This window comes from Zingiber officinale, chromosome 5B (genome assembly GCF_018446385.1).
Source record: "Zingiber officinale cultivar Zhangliang chromosome 5B, Zo_v1.1, whole genome shotgun sequence".
Classification (NCBI taxonomy): Eukaryota; Viridiplantae; Streptophyta; class Magnoliopsida; order Zingiberales; family Zingiberaceae; genus Zingiber; species Zingiber officinale.
Genome location: NC_055995.1, coordinates 67,913,223 through 67,937,345, shown reverse-complemented (window position 1 = coordinate 67,937,345; position 24,123 = coordinate 67,913,223). Strand labels below are relative to the sequence as shown.

Here is a 24,123-nt window from a genome sequence, read left to right as displayed (position 1 = left end):
AAACAAAGTGGACTTATTAAAATAATCGATGAAATTGTCAGACAAAGACATGCAAAAAAACAAAGGACAATTTGATGAAAATAAAAAGAAGTTAAGAGATATTGCGGTTGAGAAATTTGCTAGATGGATATATGATGCCAGAATTCCCTTAAATGTCGTTAAATATAATTCTTTTGAGTCTTGTATTGAAGCTATTGGGCAATTTGGATCGGGGATGAAGCCTCCATCATATCATGAAGTCAAGGTTAAGTATTTGAAGTAGTTGGGAAATATGAACTCACTTCTCAAATCCCACCAAGAAGATCGTGCTAAGTTTGGATGTGCAATCATGGTAGATGGATAGACAGATAAAAAGTGTAGGACTCTTATAAATTTTTTAGTAAATGGTCCTAAAGGAAGCATATTTGTTGAATTAGTTGATGTTCCATACTATTCTCACACAACTGACAAGATGTTTGAGTTACTTTCTAAATTTGTGTATGCTCACATAGCTAACAATGTCAGTGCATGTAATATTTTAAATTTATGTTACTTTCAATTAAGAATTGGATCATATTTTTAATTTTTTTTACTAAATTCACTTTTTTTTCAAGTAGTCTTTTAGAAAACCGATTTCCACACCAGCTTATTGTTTAGATTTGTTGCTTGAGGATATATTCAAAATTCCTCATCTCAGAAAATTACATGAACGGGCGTTGATGGTGAATGGTTATATTTACAATATACCACAAGTATTGAGCATGATGAGAAAGTTTATTGGACAGAGAGACATGGTAAAAACCGCAAAAACACGTTTCGCAACGGCTTTTTTTTACTTTAAAGTGATTGCACGTACAACAAGCAAATCTGAGAAAAATGTTTACATCTGAAAAGTGGACAAATAATCGATTTTCTAAAGAGGTTGCAGGAAAGCGTGTAGTAGAAATGATATTGATGTCTTCTTTTCGGAAAAATATGGTTTTTGCATTAAAAGTTGATGGCCCATTGGTGAAAGCATTACGACTAGTAGACGGTGAAAAAAAGTCTCATATGAGTTATATTTATGAAGGGGAGCCTTGGCGCAACGGTAAAGTTGTTGTCATGTGACCAAAAGCTCACTGGTTCAAATCCTGGAAATAGTCTCTTGCAAAAAGCAAGTAAGGTTGCGTACAATGGATCCATCCCCATGACCCCGCATGGCGGGAGCTTCGTGCACCGGATTGCGCTTTTATGAGTTATATTTATGAGTCAACGAACAGAGCCAAAAGAAGCTATCGCTACGTCATTTAACAATAATGAAGAAAAATGTCGTAGAATTTTTGAATTCATTGACAAAAGATGAAATGTTCAACTCCAAAAACTCATGCACGCAGCCGAATATTTCTTGAATCCAGAGTGTTTTTACTCAAACTTTGACATAGAAAATGATACAGAAGTGATGGAGGATTTGTACAAGTACATATCTAGATTGGTCAGAGGTAAGGATTTACAAGATAAGATCACAAAGCAATTGAAAAAATACAAGAAAGAAGAACCTTTTGGTTTGCCAATGGCTATCCAACAAAGAACTTCAAAATCACCAGGTAAATTCATAAATAATATATTATGCATTATCAATATTCTTGTAATAAAATTAATCTTATATGTTTTTGTATTTCAAGCTGATGGGTGGTCTTCTTATGGTGCATCAACACCTGAATTAAAACATTTGCAATGAAGATTTTGAACCTCACATGCTCTTCTTTAGGCTGTGAACATAACTGGAGTCTTTTTGAATATGTAAGTTAGAATTTTTTTTAATATATATTAAAATTTATATTATGGACTTAACTTTTTTTACTTTTAATTTTTTTTAGATACATTCTAAGAAAAGAAACGCCGCCCATGATGACCAGTCATGGCCGGTCCCAAGCCCGGATAAAGGAGGAGGGTTGCGTTAGGTTGCCAGCCAGCGTCAAACTATGGCAAAATTTCATGAATGAATCCATTAAACTATTGTGCTAATGCTAGGTTGTTCCCCGGAAGGAACGCGTTGCAGGGTCCGACTGTAACGTCTCGGCAAGGACCGCTACATCTCCAGAACTCGGGTGTAGTGATAAATATGCAAGAGCATGAGAACTTGGGTGTAGTGTTAAATAGGCAAGAGTTCTCACACCATAGGTTAGATAAGAACAAATATGATAGGAAAACTAATAATCTAAGATTTGGAACATGGAATATAGGAACTCTCACTGGTAAATCAATGGAGGTAGTAGATATGATGATTAGGAGAAAAATTAATATTTTATGTGTACAAGAGACAAAATGTACAGAACTCGGGTTTTAAGTTATGGTACACTGAAAAAGTAAAACAAGAAATGGAGTGGGTATTATTGTAGATAGTTTGTTAAAGGATGAAGTTGTAGGAGTAGTTAGAAAAGGGGATAGAATTATAACTCTTAAGATAATAGTGGCGAAAGAAACTATGAACATAATTAGCGTATATGCACCATAGGATTAGATGAAGCTACCAAATTAAGGTTTTGGGAGGACTTAGATGAAATATTACAAAATATTCCACCAAATGAAAGGATTTTAATAGGAGGTGATCTAAATAGCATATCGGAGTGAAAATGAGGAATATGAGAGGATACATGGAGTTATGGGTTTGGAACGAGAAATGAGGAAGGAAAACTATATTAGATTTTGCGATAGCATATGACCTTATATTAGCTAATACGTTTTTAAGAAAAGAGAACACTTATCACATTAAAAGTGGGAATAATAAATTGTAAATTGACTTTCTTATGGTTAGGAAGAAGGATAGAAAGATTTGTAAAGATCCTCGGAGAAAGCTTAATTACTAGTAGTGTTGGATATATGCCTCAAACATAGTATCAATAAAAAGAAAATATATAAGATTTCTAATTAAGTGGTGGAAGTTAAAGGATGAGAAACAAAATATATTTAAGGAGAAGGTGAGAGTACAAGCATTAGGTGAAATATAGTGACTTTAATATGACATGGGATAAGATATTAAAGTTAAAAATAGTGGTTAAAGGTGTATTCGGTGAGTTAAAGGGGCATGCACCACTAAGTAAGAAATCTTAGTAGTGGAATGAGCAAGTAAAAAAAAAATGATGGAAAAACGATTAGCTTATAAGAAATTATACGTTGTAAGAACGAAGAAAACTTAAGAAAATATACAATAGCCAAGAGAGAAGCTAAGAAAGAGTGAATGAAGTAAAAAAATGAAACTTTTGAACGATTATATCAAAAATTGGATACAAAAGAAGGGGAAATACATTTATAAAATAGTTAAAGTGAGAGAAAGGAAGAGATCTTAGCCAAATAAAATGTATTAAAGATGAATATAATAGGGTATTAGTAAATGATAGAGAAATAAAAGAGCGGTGGAAGAGATATTTTCATCAACTTTTTAATGAAGGTTTAGGAGACCATAACTTTAGGTAATTTAATTAAGTCAAATGAACATCGAAATTTTAATTTTTATCGTAGAATTTGAACTTCGAAGTAAAACAAGTTTTAAATGAGATCATAATGGAAAAGCCGTTGGACCGGATGATATTCCGATAGAGGTATGGAAGTGCTTAGGGAAACAAGGTATTGAATGGCTTTACAAAATTATTTAACATGATATTGAAAGCGAAAAAAATGCGATCGATGGAGGATAAGTACTCTGGTTCCCTTATATAAGAATAAGGGAGACGTATTGTGCAAACTATAGGGTATTAAACTAATGAGTCATACTGAAACTTTGGGAAAAGTAATAGAAAAAGATTAAGGAAGGAGACCATGACGGAAAATCAATTTGGGTTCATGCCCGGAAGGTCGACGATAGAAGCTATACGTCTTCACAATTAATTGAAAAATATCGAAAGCAAGATACACACGGTATTCATTGACTTAGAAAAGGCGTATGATAGAGTCAAGAGAAATTATATGGAGAATTTTAGAAAAGAGAGGTGTTGCGTAACGTATATTGAACTAATTAAGGATATGTATGAGGATGTAACGACCAGAGTAAAGACTTCGGGAGTAATGAAGCATTTCAATAAAGATAGGGTTACATCAAGGTTTTTACATTAATTATGGACGAACTCACTGCACACATTCAAGACACAGTATCGTGGTGCATGTTGTTTGTAGATGATATTATTTTGGTAGATGAGACACGTGAAGGAGTAAATGCTAAGCTAGAATCTTGGAGGAAACACTAGAAGGAAAGGTTTTAAGCTTAGTAGATTAAAGACGGAATATATGGAATTTAAGTTTAGCAATATTAGAAGTAATGAAACAATTGTTAAGATAGGAGAGGAGGAGTTGAAATTTAAGATCATTTTTACAAAATGATGGAGGATTGAGAGAGATGTCTTACATAGAATCGGGATGGGTGAAATGGAGGGGAGTATGTGACAGTAAAGTACCTCTTAAACTTAAAGGTAAGTTCTATAAACAATGATTATATTTTTTTGGACGAATTTTATATGAGCAGAAGATGAGAGTTGGAGAGATGAGGATGTTAAGGTGGATATGTGGACATACGAGGATGAATGAAATAAGAAATGAGAGCGAGAGAAAGTAGGAGTTGCATATGAGGAAAAACTCGAGAGAGCGTATAGACATGTACTTAGACGACCAATAAATGCTCCAGTTAGGCGATGTGAAACTATGATAAACATGCATATAAAACGAGGAAGAGGAAGACCAAAAAAGACTTGGTTAGCAACAATAAAACAAGATAAAATTTATTTAAATATAGATGATGATATAATAGGAGATAGAGCTCAATGGCGTAAAAGGATTCATACAGCCGACCCCACTTAGTGGGAAAAGGCTTGGTTGTTGTTGTTGTTGTTGTTGTTGTACATTCTAAGAAAAGAAATAAGTTGTCTCAACAACAATTGAATGATTTTGTATTATATCAAGTACAATAGAGCTTTGAGGAGAAGATATAACAAGCAAGATAAGATTGATCCTATTACTTTGTCAGATATAGATGATAGTAATGAATGGTTGTTGGGAAAATTGGATGAGAGACAATGATAATGATTTTGTCAATAAAGGTAAAGATTTGCGTTGGAGTGATGTAGCACGAGCATCTAGGATTGGTGAAAGTGCATATAGCTTTCGATCTCACAATGAGTCTTCTTTAAAAGGGGCATCATAATCTACGTCGGCAAAAAGAAAGCAATCTTCAGCTCAAACTAGTCTTGTGGATGAAGAAGAGATTAACCATGACGATGAAACTGAAGAAGAAGATACTGATGGATACAAATCAAGTGATGGAGCTGATGACGTAGATTTGGACAATGAAGATGAAGAAGATGATTATTTTGATATTTGATATTTCATCTATCACATTTTTCAAAGACTTTTGATTTATTTTTAATTTTTTTGAATAATCTACAGCTTCATCAAAGAATATTTTATTTATGGTCATTTGAATTTTCAAAGACATTTTCAAAGACTTTTAATAGATACATTAGTCCTTTTATTTATTAGGCTTTTTTCCATAAAGCGTGTGCTTTGCCTTCCGCTTTAAGCCCCAAGACCCTTGAGCGCTTTTTTGCACCTTGCACTTTTGCAAACTATGTTTGTAACTTCGAACATTCAGTAGATATAAGTGTACCTTAAACATACAAGGCCATGAACTTATTTTACATATCTTTCTAGATAATGGAGCTACTACCTCTAATATTGATGAGAGTCTTTTGTTATCTGTCTTACCTACAAGCTTGATCAAACAAACTAATACTCCATTAGTCAGTACCCAATTAGATGGCCAACGACTCTCTTGCCACAAATTTGTGAAGAATGCCTAACTTCGCTTTTATACCAATTGCGGCACTTTCAATCCTATTCTTCTTAACCGTCAAACCTTTATCACATAAAAATATTTCCTTCATCCTTGGTCTTAGTTTCCTCCTTGCTTCTGTCGCGCCCTTTTACATACGAAAGACAATGTTGTCTTTCTCTCTACTCTCGTAATTGCCCCTATTCTCTCTGCTGACCCATTAGAGGTCAGCACTCGTAAGCATGGTAATACCCCTCCCATCGCTGAAACTTATAATCCTACCTCGGACACTTGTCCTTGCACTATTCAAAATTCATGCAAAACTAAAGACATTATTCAACCGGAAAACTAATGCTACTTGGCGAAATAAGCCCAAAAGTAGAAGAGGACTATGTTAATCCAACTTATTTGTTAACTATGATTAAGACCCATGACAATCTAGGCTCCTTAATTTTTAGGCTTGAAAAACTAGAAATTCTAGAAGGAAATCCTACCAAATACGGGAAAAGAGACATGATATATTGTAAATTAAATATTATTAATCCTGATCTTAGCATCAAGGCATAAGATTCAAAATATACAAATAAAGATGGAGAAGAATGTAAATCATATTTCCCAACTACTTACCCTTAGAGTCATACAAAAGGTCTGAATCTAGACGTTGAAATCGAGCGCATTCATTATTAATAAAGGCGCGGAACAGAAAAGATGACAGTCTAGAATGGTGTCTAATTATATAACGTTTTACCAAACCACGTAAGAAAGTTTATAAAATACCCAAATTACATTTACCAAATCACGTACCCAATTTCATTTTTGCCCCTATTCCCAGTCGACTATTACAATTGTAGCAGTCGAATCGATTAATTTTTTTAAAAAAAATGACATATTCATGTTCAAAAAATCACTATTCTCAATATAGTCGATCAAATTAATGTTTAAGGGCATTTATATAATCAAGAGAACTAGACGAACTCATATGACCTAATTTCACGTCATTCCAAGCCCTCTAGGTTCGTCAACCTATTTTGGCCGAATGAATCTAAAGAGTTTCAGCCAAAACTGGCTGATGGACCAAGAGAGCTCAGAATGACATGAAATCAAATCCAATGTCTTCGTCTAGTTTTCCTAATTATATAAATGCTCTTAAACATTAATTTAACCAACTATATTGAGAGTAGTGATTTCTTGAACATGAATGTGTTCAAAAACTTTAATTCGTGTTAAAAAATCATTGTTCTTAATATATTTGGTCAAATTAATATTTGAGGCTATGAATATAATCATAAAAACTAGATGAATTCATAGGACTTAATTTCACGTCATTCCGAACCCTCTAGGTTTATCAACTGAATTTGGTTGAATGAACCTAAACAGTTTCGGCCAAAATCGGTTAATGCTCGAAATAACATGAAACTAGTTCTTATATGTTCGTCTAGTTCTCCTGATTATATAAATACCCTCAAACATCAATTTGACCAACTATATTGAGAGCAGTGATTTTTTTAACACGAATATATCTGTTAGCCGGTTTCGAATTAATTGATTTAACTGCTACGACAAGGTCAAACGTGGAATTGGGTATGTGATTTGTAATTTTGAAACTAGTGTATGCGATTTGGGTATTTCAAAAACTTTTCTACGTGTTTTGGTAAAAAACTGTTAATTATAAACGTCTTAATGACAATTGTCATGAGGATGCTTATAAAATATTAGATAAAAACTAGTTACCTAACAAAATTCAAAATTCAAAATGGTATTCCAAATTTGACATGAAGTTTAGATTTTGGCAAATCAAAATGCACCCAAACGCTATACAATGGGCTGCATTTTCTTGTTCAGAAGAATACTTTGAATGGCTAGTCATGTCATTTAGACTTAAAGTAGCTCCCCAAATCTTCTAGAGGAAAATAGATGATATTTTCAGAGGAGTTTTTTATTTAATTTGTGTACTAGTATTCTCCAAAACTAAGGAAGAACACTATGCGCACCTACGTATAATTTTTAATTTATTTGAGAAACATAGGTTAATAATATCTAGAAAAAAAATGAAAGTAGCCACAACCCATATAGACTTTCTTGGAAGTAAAATTGGGTAGGGAAAGATTGCTCTCCAAGCCCATATAGCAATAAAATTTTTGAAGTTTCCAATAAAATGGAAGAAATAAAAACACTTCACTCTTTTCTTAGGCTTCTAAATTATGCTCGACCATATCTTAAATACATTGACAAAATCAATGGTCCTCTATATAATAAAACTTTTAATTAGCAGGATATTGATATGGTCAAATAGATTAAAACTATGGTTAAACAATTATCGGTCCTTACTTTACCCTTAGATTCCGACTATCAAGTAATCGTTGTGAAATAGGATGGGTTGGAGCTCTCTTTAGAAAATTATCTAAATATAAGTCAAAGACTATTGAATCCTTATGCAGATATGCATATGGAAAATACAAAGAAAAAGAACATTTTACTTCTTTAGATTATGAAATTTTAATTCTGATTAACTGTCTAGATTTCTTTATGTTATTTATCTGTAGCAAGTTTGAAATCGCAATTAGAACCACCTGTGAAGCTATAGTACATATAGTTAGTAAACAAAAGGAACTAGAAAAGGATTAGGTTCAAAAATATAGATTAAATTCACTGACACCATTATCAATAGAGGATTAAAAATAAATTGAGAATATATAAAAGGGAACCAATAATTCTCTAGTTGATACCTTATCCAAACTTTTAATATTTCCTTTGGTCTACAGGATAGTGGATAGATAAAAGAAAGTCAGAACTTATGGAAACAAAACTGAGGTTCGGAAATCAAGAACTTCATCAGTATACTCAAATGGATAATACTTTCCCATTTGATGCAAGATCAACGCTAGATCCTATCCAACAATGTCTTATTGATGATATCTAGAATATTCCTACGACACCAGGAATTGCTAATCATAAGATTTCAATCATTATGCACTCTCTAACAACTTATTAACAACCATTCAAAAAGCTATGGGAAAAAAGTATTCTTGTTATGCTCCATTTTCAGCAGTCCAGATCCTCTGGACCACAACCCCTGGTCCGCTCCGGGACCAGGGTCGTTCATAGGTGGGATTTTATGGATCCCACCTGTATAACAAGTGGGGTCCATAAAACCCCACCTACGAGTGAGTTGGTCCATCCTCTGGACCACACTTTGTGGTTCAGAGGATCCGTGCTCCTTTTCAGGCATTCAAGCAGAACTCTATGCAACCTGGGATGAGTTAATACTCATCATTAAAGATTATAGTAAGACATTTTACAAAGGCTTTTATTCTATCAAAGAAGCTGTGGACTTACTTAGGACTCGAGTAGGCTGAAACTACTTTATCAGTAACTCACTTAAAATTGAAGGACAACTTGCTTCAGACAATGAAGACTTATTGCCTCCTCTTGACGACGAAAGTTATTATACTTCTACTTAACAACAACTAAAAGATAGTGACTTCCTATCTGTACCATACATGCCTCAAAGGCCTATGGATTACCAATCCTTGGAAATTCTGAAATCCAAGGCTGGAAAAACATCAGCTACTATATTTCCTGGGCAGAAAAACCTACCAGAAGATATTCAAACTTACATTAAACTCTTGGAGATACTTCTACTTTTAAACAATTTGTGAAACTTGGAGAAGCTCTTAATTGGTTTCATAAGAATCCAACCATTGATATCAGCATAGCATATGGTGAAGAATACAATTACAAAATGCAATGCCTGAAATTGTTCCCCAATGTACAAATCCAAACACTTTAATTCTACGCTGTCGATGTCACCTACTTTACTCTTTTCCAAGAGCTAATATAAACTTTGAACACTTTGAGCATAAAAACTAAGGAAAACTTATTACTCCTTTAATATTAATGGACTTTGGTCTTCTACAACAACTATGGATTCATGACTTGGACTCCATAACACAGTTCCCTTATAAATTTAGTATTATTCTACAACATGCACTGAAAGAAAGAGAAACTTTCTTATTATGCTCCTTTAATAGTTCTCCACCTGAATGGCTCAATTTAAAAATTGAACCAGCCAGACATATTATTAAACTTGACATACAAGGAGTAAATGTACAACTCCTCCCTTTCAAAGAGTACCCTTCAAATCTTGATAAGGAATGGCTATCTACTAAACTTCTTGAAGAACAGATAAAACATTGGCGGCCTTCTGTTCAAGGGAGCTCTTGGTTATGGGATCCCTAATTAGACCTAGGAGAATACACACTAGCCGAAGAAACATTTAATATGGGTACTTCAAATATTCCACTCAACATACAACACTTTGTCATTGACTCATTTCTACCGAAGAAAATAAAGACGGGTATGATAAACATAAAGGTAGCCCCACTCCATCACACGGACAATCTACTTCCACCTTACCAGCTTCTATGGGCTCCGTTGAAGAAGCAAATCTCATGGAACTGTAAATAAAGCTACTTTTTCATAGCACTAACTCGCGACTTTTGATACTTTTGGTTATCACTTAACAGATGACTCGGTAAATAGTTACAAGCACTTAAAATTCTTCTGATCAACATGACTCGGCATACCTAAAGATGCTTCTAGCACGATGACTCAACACCTTCAAAGTTTCTCGATGCTCAGTGACTCACATGGTTATAGATTTAGGCCTAGGCGGCCCCTAGCCGAACCGAAAGCCCTCTAATCGGCCAAAGTAAGCATCACTGTTTATGTGCAGTCCTAGGTGTCGAATAGATGGTCTAGGTGATCCTAGGCGCCGAATAGGTGGCCTGTTCGGTACTCAATAGATATTAGATCATAGTAAAAATAAAATATAATGAGTTTAAAATATTAAAGTACAATAATTTCAATAAGCCTCAACAATTTTTACAAGGAAATTAATGTCTTCAAGGGAACTTTTCAAGTGGATTTGAACTTCTTTTTGTCTTCCAACCTAAAAAAAGTTTAAAAAACATAAATATTAGTATTGAAACACTAAAAACTACTTCAAAATAATTTATAATTATAAATAATATCAATATTATTGATGCTGAAATTAAAAAAATATATTAAAAAAAATTAAAAGTAGTAGAGCGCCTAGGCGCTAGGCGCCAACCTAAAAAAAGTTTAAAAAACATAAATATTAGTATTGAAACACTAAAAATTACTTCAAAATAATTTATAATTATAAATAATATCAATATTATTAATGCTGAAATTAAAAAATATATATTAAAATACTAGAGCACCTAGGCACTAGGCGCCAGTCGGGTGCCCGATTGGCGCTTAGCGCTTTCTGCAACATTGGTAACTCACCCAGCTTTGGCGTTCCAAAAGAGTGTAGATGTCTCTCCTTCTTCCTCTCCCCTCTTTCTTTCTCTATAAAACCCCTCTAAAACCTTCTAGCCAAGACATCCAAGAAACCCCCAAGCTTGTAAGCAAGTCTCTATAAGCAACCCAATAGTTTGTAAGTCTTTTCCTCTTTCTGCAATTTCTTTATTGTAACTGTCTTAGTGTGTAATGAGTTTGTTTATATTTATGTATCTCAGTTTGCCTTTATGGTAGCTTAATAAACTTATCTAAGCCTGAGCAAGGCTCTGATTTTCTTTTCCCAAGTTACCTTGAAGTTAGCTAAATAGTCTCTCCTAAAGTAGAATTACAATAATTTCCCAATACTACTGTTAGTGGCAAGAAGTCTTGCAAAAGGGTTTAATGTAGTTCCAATGAAAAGTTGAAGTTGTTCTAAGTTTCTCATCGTTCTAAATCACTGTTACCAATATGATTGAACCTTAACAATGAAAGGAATACACTTCCTATAGTATGTATTTTGTGAAGTTAGTTTTAGAGTTGGTTTTAGGAAAACCAGCCTTGGTTTTAGGAAGATTAGGCTTTTGGGATTGATATAGGCACTTAGGAGGATAATTTTCTCACTTCTGTTTCTCACCAGTGAGTTTCACCTATTAAGGAGCAACAAGATCTATCATCCTCTGTCTCAAGCCTAACCTTGGTGCCTTCAGGTCTTACAATAGATGCTCTCAGCTTTTTTTGCCTTACTTAGACGACATAGGATTTACAAGCATAGACACAAGAGCAGATCCATCCTCTCCCATAGATAGTTACCTTTCTACTCAGATAGGACCGAGGATTCTTGAAACAGAGTGAAGAAAAAATAAAAGTCTTCCTTAGGCCTAGATAAGTTTATTAAGAGTTCATAAAGGCAAACTGAGATACAGAAATATAAACAACTTATTACACGCTAAGACAATTACAATAAAGAAATTGCAGAAAACGGAAAACATTTACAAACTATTGGGTTGCTTACAGAGATTTGCTTACAAGCTTGGGGGTTTCTTGGATGTCCTGGCTAAAAGGTTTCAAAGGGGTTTTATAGAGAAAGAAAGAGGGGAGAGGAAGAAGGAGAGACATCTACCCTCTTTTGGAAACGCCAAAGCTGGGTGAGTCAGCACCAAGATGCTGTGAGGGTGCTAAGTCATCTTGCTAGAAGCATCTTTAGGTATGTTGAGTCATGTTGATTAGAAGAATCTTTGAGTGCTTGTTACAGTTTGCTGAGTCGTCATGCTAAGTGATAATCGAAAATATCAAAAGTTGAGAGTTAGTGCTCTCAAAAAAATAGCTTTTTTTACAATATGAGAGTTAGTGCTCCCAAAAAGTAGCTTATTTACAGTTCCATGAGATTCGCTTCTTCAACTGAGCCCACAGAAGTTGGTAAGGTGAAAGTAGAATGTCCGTGTGATGGAGTGGGGCTACCTTTATGTTTATCATACTGATCTTTATTTTTCTTCGGGTAGAAATGACAGTATTGTATGTTGAGTAGAATATTTGAAGGGGAAGAACTTACTACCCATATATGCTGAGTAGAATATTTGAAGGGGAAGAACCCAATACCCATATGTTTTGGCCCATCAGTAAATGTTTCTCTCGCCAGTGTATATTCTGCATGATCTAATTACGGATCCCATAACAAAGAGCTCCCTTGAACAGAAGCCCACCAATGTTTTATTTGTTCTTCAAGAAGTTTAGTAGATGTTCATCCCTTATCAAGATTTGAAGGGTATTCTTCGAAAGGGAGGAGTTGTACATTTACTCCTTGTATGTCAAGTTTAATAATATTTCTGGCTGGTTCAATTTTTAAATAAAGTCATTCAAGTGGAAAACTATCGAAGGAGCATAATATGAAAATTTCTCTTTCATTGGGTGCATGTTGCAGAATAATACTAAATTTATAAGGAAATTGTGTTATAGAGTCTAAGTCATGAAACCATAGTTGTTGTAGAAGACCAAAGTCCATTAATGTGAAAGAAGTAATAAGTCTTCCTCGGTAGTTTTTATGCTCAAAGTGTTCGAAGTGAATATTAGCTCTTAGAAAAGAGTAAAGTGCTCTTAGAAAAGAGTAAAGTAGCTGACATCCTGAAAATATAGTAGTTGAAATTTTTCCAGACTTGGATTTTAGAATTTCCAAGGATTGGTAATCCATAGGCCTTTGAGGTCTGAATGGCACAAATAATAAGTCACTATCTTTTTGTTGTTGTTAAGTAGGAGTATAATAACTTTCGTCATCAAGAGGAGGTAATAAGTCTTCGCTGTCTGAAGCAAGTTGTCATTCTGTTTTAAGTGAGTTACTGATAAAGTAGTTTCCGCCCACTCAAGTCCTAAGTAAGTCCATAGCTTCTTTGATAGAATAAAAGCCTTTGTAAAATGGCTTACTACAATGTTTAATGACAAATATTAACTCATCCCAGGTTGCATAAAGTTATGCTTGAATACCTAAAACAAGATACTTCTTTCCCATGGGTTTTTGAATTGTTGTTAATAAGTAGTTAAAGAGTGCATTAATAATTGAAATCTTATGAATAGCAATTCCTGGTGGTGTCGTAGGAATATTCCATATATTATCAATAAGACATTGTTGGATAGGATCCAACTTTGATCTTGTATCGAATTGGAAAGTATTATCCATTTGAGTATACGGTTGAGTTCTAGATTTCCGAACCTCATAGTTTTGTGTCCATAAGTTCTGACTTTCTTTTATCTATCCATTATCCTGTAAACCAAAGGGCATTATTGGTTTCTTTTATATGTTCCCAATTTATTTTTAATCCTCTATTGATAATGGTGTCAGTGAATTGAATCCATCCTTTTGAACCTAATTCTTTTCTAGTTCCTTTTGTTTATTGGCTATATCGTACTATAGCTTCAATCGGTTCTAATTGTGATTTCAAACTTGCTACAAATAAATAACATAAAGAAATCTAGACAGTAAATCACAACTAAAATTTCATAGTCTAAAGAAGTAAGATGTTCTTTTTCTTTGTATTTTCCATATGCATATCTGCATAAGGATTCAAAGTCTTTGGCTCATATTTAGATAATTTTCTAATAAGACATTCCTCATACTTCCTCAGATAGTATGTATTGGAGGAATGGTTATTTGAAATATTGTTTTGAGACATAAATTATATAGCATTGTTTTTTACAAATTTTGCAAGTGCCTCTTTTTAACATAGAGGGATAAAATCCACATATGAAACAAGGAGTAAGATGTTCAAACTTGCTACAAATAAATAACATAAAGAAATCTAGACAGTAAATCACAACTAAAATTTCATAGTCTAAAGAAGTAAGATGTTCTTTTTCTTTGTATTTTCCATATGCATATCTGCATAAGGATTCAAAGTCTTTGGCTCATATTTAGATAATTTTCTAATAAGACATTCCTCATACTTCCTCAGATAGTATGTATTGGAGGAATGGTTATTTGAAATATTGTTTTGAGACATAAATTATATAGCATTGTTTTTTACAAATTTTGCAAGTGCCTCTTTTTAACATAGAGGGATAAAATCCACATATGAAACAAGGAACACTATCTGATAGCATTGTTTTTTACAAATTTTGCAAGTGCCTCTTTTTAACATAGAGGGATAAAATCCACATATGAAACAAGGAACACTATCTGATCCTTCGTTTAAGTTCCACTCATGAGTATAAGTTTGTTGATCAGATCTTAAATCTATTAAGTTTTGTGGAATAAATTGATGATACATTAAGTCAAAATCTTTTAAGAGATTTACTGTCATCAAAGTTAATTGCTTTGTCCTGACTCAAAAGATAAAGAGTCTCGTATTTTGCAGCTAGGTCATAAGATGGCTGTAAAAATGAGTTAGTTAAAGTATAATCTACGGAAGAAGAGATTTCTTCCATATCATTAACAGACACAATAGAATAGATAGAAGATGTATCAGAAACATCTGATTGTCCAGATTAGTACACCCTACTAATCGTGCTTCACGACTATACAGACTATACGGACTATATAGATTTTCTGTTTGGACAGACAGAAGAAAGATGTCCTGGCAGGCAAAGCATGTTATTGTATTGGCATAAGTTTTCTTTAGTTTGAATTTCTATACGTGTTTATCCTTATTCAGATAAGGTTTCTTTTCCTTGCTCTTTCTAAGGCAATAAGTTTTCTTAGGTTTCATTTTTGGTTTTGCCGTCATCATAGGTCTTGGCATTTTTCTTCGTCTAGATTGCTATTGATTTGTTGATCCATATTGTTGAGGGGTACCTATCTGACTACAAAACTCATATTGTTGATTCTTAAGTTGTTTTTGTATTTAAATATAAGTGCAATTTTTTTTAGGGATAAGCAGAAAGAATAGGCGAGATGATGGGCGTAGAAAGAAAGACAGCATAGCATAATCTTTCGTAAGTAAGAGAGCACGATCAAGGGAAACCAAAAAATTAAGGCCAAGAACGAGAGGAATAGATTTATAAGGCATAGGTCGTATCCATAATTAAAATAAAGTTAAAGGAGGACTAAACGTTCCAAAATTTGTAAAAAAGCGAAGATGAACATTTTTTACGAATTTATGACAACTTAATTGTTGACCATTAAATTGGGTAATAAGTAGAGGTGTATTAGTGGTTTTAATCAGAGGAGGGAGAAAAGAGAGTAGCAAAACTTCATCAATAGTGGAGGTGGTAGCGCCACTATCTAAGAAAGCATGAAGAGTAAGTTCATGACCTTGAATATTCAAGGTGCATTGTACTCATATATCCAAGGTAAGACCAGTATTACAAATACTGGGAGTTTGGATAAACACAAATTCAGGATTCGGCGGTGATTCTTCTATGAGAGGGCTCTTGCCTCTATCTAGATAAGGAACTTGAAGATAAGAAGATGGGCTAGGTTCCTCAGGAGGATACTGTCCTTCCTTAAAAAGTGTCAATTCAGTTTCTAAGAGATTAAGACGAGTTTCTAAAATAGAAACTCGAGATCTAATAAAGTATTTCGGGTACTCTTTTTAACATGTTGTGATGGTGGGATAATAATCTGAAAAAGAGTATTAAGACATAAATTACAGCATTGTTTATGGCATAATTTACAAGTGCCCCTTTGAAATAATGAAGGATAATAGCCATTGGCAAAACAAGGGATATGATCTGATCCTTGTTTTAATTGCCAGCCATGGGTACAGGTTCTTTGATCTGCTCTAAGATCCGTAAGATTTTGTGGGATGAAGTGATGATACATAAGATTTAAATGCTGAAAATCGTGAAGAGTGTCTTCAAACAAAGGATCAGAGAAAAAGTCTTCAACAGAAACAGAACTATAAGTAGGATCTAAGAAAGAGTTGATTAGAGAGTAATCTTTTTGTATTGGAGCTGGTAGATCTTTTAGGTCTACAGCTGACAGTATTGAATAAATAGAGGAAGTACTAGACACATCATCTTGGATATCTATTAAGTCTAAATTAGTGTTTCCAACTACTTCAGCTTCTCTACTATATAAGTTTTTTTTTTCAGGACAAGCGGACGATAAATGTCCAGGTTTATGACATGCAAAGCATGTAATAGTATTAGAATAAGTTTTCTTAGGTTTGAACTTTCTTACATGTTTTTCTTTATTTAAAAAGGGTTTTTGTTCTTTACTTTTCCTAAGATAATATGTTTTCTTCAGTTTATATTTGGGTTTTGGGGGTGGCAATCTTTTGTTTTGTTTAAAATGTCGCTTCCTAGTTTGTTGTTGTTGTGTCTCATATTGTTGTGGGATGTATATTTCACTACAAAACTCATACTGTTGGTTTTTAAGTTGTTTTTGGATTTGAATATAAGTACATTTAGTTTTCAGGGTTGTTAAGATATGTTGGATACGAACTCCAATATTATCATATAAAGGAGGTACCTGTAAGTCAATCCAAGACTTATGTATTTCTTTTCCTAATTCTCCAGGTAATTTACTAAAAAGTATTTCTCCTAATTCAGGATTACAATAATTTCTTGAAACTGCTGTCAGAGCTAAAAAGTCATTACAAAAAGATTTAATATAATACCAGTTAAATAATTGTAATTTTTCTAGGTCTCTCATAGCTTTTTTTTTGTCTAATATCTAAACCAGTATTAGCATCTCGCTGTTATTAGTCTATGAATGGCATAACAGAAATTAAGTATATTATTGCCTTGGTAGGCAATACGATTTATTTCTTGAGGAAAATGTGTTTTAAAATCCTCCCAGGCTGCTCTAGCTACATCTCCTAAGTAATTTTCTCCTACTCGAATCAGGGCTTCTCCTGATTCGATATCCATTTCATGTTTAGCTTGGTAGTCTCTTTTGACTGAAACTATCCATTGTTCTAAGTACGTATCATATAATTGTGGGTCACATTCTGTAATATTCAAGAGTACTGCATCTTTTCCAAAGAAAGTCATTTCTAGAGGTCTTCGTTTTCCAGTGGTTCTTACTTAAGGGTTATTATTAGTATAAGGTACTATCCTAGTTCTAGGTGGATGTCCTTGCCCATAATCCATAGTTTTCATAGTACTTTCTGGTAATCTAACTCCATATGATTTGGAAGTAGCTAAGGATTCAGCAGGATTCATAAACTGTGTTAGTCCTATAGTTATAGGTTGTAGTAGACTTAAGTGTTTTTGATATAGACAAGTAAGTATTTGTTTTTGTTTTTCTAATTGTGTTTTTATAGTTATTGCTTGATTCATTAAGTTTAGATGAGGTATTGATTCTTCTTCTGTTTCTATTTCAGGTACCATTGATGTGGGTTGATAGCTAGAAAACAGAAAGTTGATTATTACTATCTTTATACATTAGTGGTGTAGTGGGTTTTAAAGTAACATCATGATTTTGTAAATTTATATTCCATTCTAAACCAGCTAAAGTTTCAGAAGTGTATTCTCTTGATTTTAAAAAGTGTATGCCTTTGGTTGTTAAGGCTTTTATCATATCTGTAACAGAGATTTTAAAGTGATTATGCATATGGTTCATGGTTTTTCCTAAGAAAATAATATCAAATTGTAAATTATCTCCTTGAAATTGTCCATATCCTTTAGCTTGAATATGAATTTGGATATGTTTAACAAAGTCACGAATAGTCATATTAAAATAAGGACATAAATAAGTAATGCCTAAATTAGCATTCATATCTACTTCAATTAATCCTATGATTGCTTTCTCTGTATCAGAGAAATGAGTGTCATGTAAGACTAATAATACTTTTACCCCTAATTTGGCTCTAGTTAATCCTCTTAGGCCAAATACAATAAGAACAAGATGTATATAATTGTGTCTTCGCAGATAGAGACTTTTTGCTGCCTCTTCTGTCATCTGACCAAGTTTGACTTCACCTCCATCTGGAAGATGAAGAGCTTGTCTATGATGTCGATAGACAGAAGTAGAGAAATCTAGAATTCCTTGGCTATAAAGTTTCTTGGGATTTAAAGCATTTAATTGTTCATTGGAAAAGATTGTTAAATCTTTATCTACATCTATTACTTCTTCTAATCGAAGTGGACCTAAAGTAGAAGTGTTATTTCTTCTAGTAATTGTGTCTAACCAGGAAGAAGAAGTATTAGCTTCCATATATCTAACAAGAAGTGTCTAAGAAAGGTTCAGTTTTTGTCAAACTCATGAGATTTATATGTTAAAAATTTTGAAGTAATAGGAGGAGTTTTAACAATCACTTTTCCTAACGATAAGTTACTTAGATCTTTGGTGAGTTTTGCAAAAGCTTCTTTGACTTCACTAGACCCTATAGAGTTTGTTAAATGATTTTCTACTTGTAATAATTTTGATTCAAGTACAGTCAGCCTATAATGAAGAGAAGTAAAGCAATAATAGTATTATTTTGTTGTATCTGAATTTGATCTCCTTTTCCAGGAAGATTAATCATACAATATCTGTCTTCTTTTGTAACAGAAAATTGTTTAGTGTAATCTATAGCATCTTCATAATGTGTATTTTCATATTTCAACTTGTTCATTTATACTTGAGCTCTTCGAGTAAGTTGGTTATTTTCTCTAATTTTTCATATAGGTGAGTTCTATTACTGACTATTAAGTCTTTTGATTGTAATAATACTTGTTGAGTTTATTGAGTTTCTGTTTCAGACACAGGTTTCAAGTTTATTGATTGTTTTAAATAATCAAGATTACGTAAAACTTCAGCTAGTACCTTTTGTAGTTGAAGAGAAACAATAAGTAGATGTTCAACCTTGTGAGTTAAAGCTTGATTATGAGTTTCTACAGAAAGAGCAAAGCTTAAAAGTAAATCAGTTAAAGTGTTTAAGTGCGGTTGCTCAGAATGTAAAAGATGACCAAGTTGTTTACTTCTAACGTCACAAGTATGTTTATTATGATCTAGAGTTATTATATTTCTGGGTTGTAAAGCAAGATCTAAATAAGAAAGAGTTTTAATAGTAGTAGAGGTTGTACACATAAAGAAACCAGAGAACATATGGCTCTGAAACCAAGTAGAGCTTCAATGATGGTTTTTTTTTTTTCTGGGTGCAAGTAGAGCTTTGATGGGTGGTTTTCTGGTTTTTTTTTTTTTAGCAGAGGTGTTTGATTGTTGGATTAGGTCTAAACCTTAGGTAGTTGTATTGTTGTCCTAGAACTCACCAGTGAACCTCACTTAGTAGAAAGCCTAGAGAACCGTTGTATAATCCTTGGTTTCTTACCCCGGCCATTCAGGTCTTACTGCAGCATGCAAGCTATATTGCCTTAGCCAGCACAGGTTTTCCAGAACCAAGAACTATTGTTCTGTCTTCTTTCTTAGCTAGTTACAGATGAAAGCATCTGAGAAGGATTGAGCACTATTGTTCTTAAAACAACAAAACAAACACCATAAGGTTTAGAAAGAAAGAGTTACTCAGCCATGAACTAGTCCACACAATATTATTATAAACAAAGTACTTCTACAAAATACTTAATACTTACAAGAAACACTTCTACTGCTTAGAGAAGAAAACACCATAAGGTTTTCTTGATGCTTATTGCATGAAGAGGTCTCTATTTATAGAGAAAGGAGAAGGAACTAGAAGAGCTACGTGGAAGATAAGTGAATGTTGTATGAGGTCAGCACATATGTTAGGGTCACTGCTTTCGTATAAGTATTGCTGACTTCATGGCTTACGCCATAAGTGAGCGGTCGTCATGTCTTTCTTCAGAGATTAAATTTCCATCATATTGATTAAATTTGCTTCTTCTACTGATCCCATGGACGGTGGAAGAGTTGTAGTAGAAGCAATTGAAGGAGTCTTCTGTTTTAACCATGCCAAATTTTTCTTTTGATAAAATTGGCATAGATTTTGATGTTGCGTTGTATATTGAAAAGGAAAATGAACTGTGCCACATTTTGTAGGCCAGTAAATTTTCTCAGTAAATATTTCTCCTGCAAGAACATAGTCTGTAGGGTCTTGATATGGATCTCATAACCAAGAACTGCCTTGAAGAGAAGCCCTCCAATGTTTTAGTTGTTCAGATAATGGTTTAGGTGAGAGTCATTCTTTGTCTGGATGTGAGGGATATTCTTCAAAAGGTGATAAGTGGATATTGAGGCCTTGAACATCAAGTTTTGATTAAGTGTCTTGCTTGGTTCTGTTTGAGTAGGAAGTCATTCTGGCGGCGAGCTATCAAACGTGGCTAAGACAAACGTTTCTCTTTCTTCAAGTAGATGTTGAATAAGTTTTCCAAGTACTTGTAGTAGTAATGGAATAGAGTCTAATTCTTGTATCCATACTTGGTGGAGAAGTGCTTAGAACTACTTCAAGGTCCAAAAAAAAAAAGAGATAATCTTTTCTCCCTAAAAACACTTCCTGAAGACATTACATTATACTTACACACATTAGCTGATACTTCTTCCTACAAAACTTTCTTAGAGCTAGCAGATGCTCTAAATTGGTTTCATCAAAATCCCACTTCAGGAATAATGATCACTTATACTGAAGAATATTCTGATAAACTTCCTTGTACAAACCAGTTTCCACAATGTACTCATCCTACTGAATTAGGATGTATATGTCAATTATTATATTCGATAAGACAAGCCAAGATACAACTTGAGAACTTCAAAGAAGAAATTATCGTGGACGACTTATTAGACTCATTAATGACTTATGGACTTCTCCACCAAGTATGGATACAAGAATTAGACTCTATTCCATTACTACCACAAGTACTTGGAAAACTTATTCAACATCTACTTGAAGAAAGAGAAACGTTTGTCTTAGCCACGTTTGATAGTTCGCCGCCAGAATGGCTTCCTACTCAAACAGAACCAGCAAGACACTTAATCAAAACTTGATGTTCAAGGCCTCAATATCCACTTATCACCTTTTGAAGAATATCCCTCACATCCAGACAAAGAATGACTCTCACCTGAACCATTATCTGAACAACTAAAACATTGGAGGGCTTCTCTTCAAGGCAGTTCTTGGTTATGGGATCCATATCAAGACCCTACAGACTATGTTCTTGCAGGAGAAACATTTACGGTACAAAATGCGGCACAGTTCATTTTCCTTTTCAATATACAACACAACATCAAAATCTATGCCAATTTTATCAAAAGAAAAGTTTGGCATGGTAAAAACAGAAGACTCCTTCAATTGCTTCTACTACAACTCTTCCACCGTCCATGGGATCAGTAGAAGAAGCAAATTTAATCAATATGATGGAAATTTAATCTCTGAAGAAAGACATGACGGCCGCTCACTTATGACGTAAGCCATGAAGTCAGCAATACTTATACGGAAGCAGTGACCTCATCAACTTTCTAACATATGTGTTGACCTCATACAGCATTCACTTATCTTCCACGTAGCTCTTCTAGTTCCTTCTCCTTTCTCTTAAATAGAGACCTTCTCTTCATGCAATAAGCATCGAAGAAGAAGCTTGTAAGCATAAGTGTGCAACGTTTGTAATCTCTCACCTCTCTAAGGAGTAGCAGTGTTTATTATAAGTATTAAGTATTCTGTAGAAGTACTTTGTTTATAATAATATTGTGACGACTAGTTCATGGCTAAGTAACTCTTTCTTTCTAAACCTGTGCTTGTTTTGTTGTTTTAAGAACAATAGTGCTCAGTCCTTCTCTCACTTATGACGTAAGCCATGAAGTCAGCAGTACTTATACGGAAGCAGTGACCTCATCAACTTTCTAACATATGTGTTGACCTCATACAGCATTCACTTATCTTCCACGTAGCTCTTCTAGTTCCTTCTCCTTTCTCTATAAATAGAGACCTTCTCTTCATGCAATAAGCATCGAAGAAGAAGCTTGTAAGCATAAGTGTGCAACGCTTGTAATCTCTCTCCTCTCTAAGCAGTAGCAGTGTTTATTATAAGTATTAAGTATTCTGTAGAAGTACTTTGTTTATAATAATATTGTGAAGACTAGTTCATGGCTAAGTAACTCTTTCTTTCTAAACCTGTGCTTGTTTTGTTGTTTTAAGAACAATAGTGCTCAGTCCTTCTCAGATGTTTTTATCTGTAACTAGCTAAGAAAGAAGACAGAACAATAGTTCTTGGTTCTGGAAAACCTGTGTTGGCTAAGTAAGGCAATATAGCTTACATGCTATAGTAACTGAATGGCCGGGGTAAGAAACCAAGGATTATACAACGGTTCTCTAGGCTTTCTACTAGGTGAGGCTCACTGGTGAGTTCTAGGACAACAATACAACTACCTAAGGTTTAGAACTAATCCAACAATCAAACACCTCTGCTAAAAAAAAAAAAAACCAGAAAACCACCCATCAAAGCTCTACTTGCACCCAGAAAAACTTACTTGCACCCAGAAAAAAAAAAAAAAAAAGCCATCATTAAAGCTCTACTTAGTTTCAGAGTCATACGTTCTCTCGTTTCTTTATGTGTACAACCTCTACTACTATTAAAACTCTTTCTTATTTAGATCTTGCTTTACAACCCAGAAATATAATAACTCTAGATCATAATAAACATACTTGTTACATTAGAAGTAAACAACTTGGTCATCTTTTATATTCTGAGCAACCACACTTAAACACTTTAACTGATTTACTTTTAAGCTTTGCTCTTTCTGTAGAAACTCATAATCAAGCTTTAACTCACAAGGTTGAACATCTACTTACTGTTTCTCTTCAACTACAAAAGGTACTAGCTGAAGTTTTACGTAATCTTGATCATTTAAAACAATCAATAAACTTGAAACCTGTGTCTGAAACAGAAACTCAATAAACTCAACAAGTATTATTACAATCAAAAGACTTAATAGTCAGTAATAGAACTCACCTATATGAAAAATTAGAGAAAATAACCAACTTACTCGAAGAGGTCAAGTATCAAAGAGGGGGGGCAGTACAAGCATCCCGATACTGCCAACAGATCTCGGGGTAAATGGTATACCTTTATAGTCCTCCTTCTCCGATGCAATCCAACGTCCCTCGAACGGCTCATCGAACGACTCATAGAACAACTAAAACATAACCCACAAAAGTGTTAAACCCTCAGCTTAAAAGGAAAACTTAGCTCAAAACACGGAAAAGACTAATTACGGGATCCCCTGCACAAATCCGAAGGAGTGACCAAGCTAGTAGAAGGAGGAGGAACGATGCTGACATCTCCCTCTCGGCCATCGTCAAGACTCGAGGCAGCAACCGGAACCCGTAAGAACCCTAACGCGAGACCGAGAGAGAGCAACCGCTCTCACTCACAGTTGAAACTCTGGGTGGAACTTGAGAACATCCACGTGCGCCAATTGCTTTCAGAGAGTAAGTACGGCATTTTACTGAATTATTATATTTCTGAATTACGCTTCCTTTTTCTTTAAACGGCAAATTACAGAAATTATTTTAATAAAATATTTTTAAAGATATTAAAAAGTCATTCGTCCTAATTTTTCCTTTTTTAAATATTATTTTTATTAAAATCATTATTCAACTGTTCCACTAAAAACTGCTTAATTTTCTCATTAAATAGCGTTGTATAATACAGATTTGAGTTTCGGATAAGGAAATAATGTTGCTAAAAGTTATCGTGCGGACCTATCATTCTTTTTTAAA

At 33.9% G+C, this 24,123-nt stretch overlaps 1 pseudogene; it reads right to left on the bottom strand.

The window, feature by feature from the left end:
* LOC121984478 overlaps positions 1-23,826 on the bottom strand; it is a 33,459-nt pseudogene extending 9,633 nt beyond the window's left edge.
* Positions 23,827-24,123: the final 297 nt, after the last annotated feature.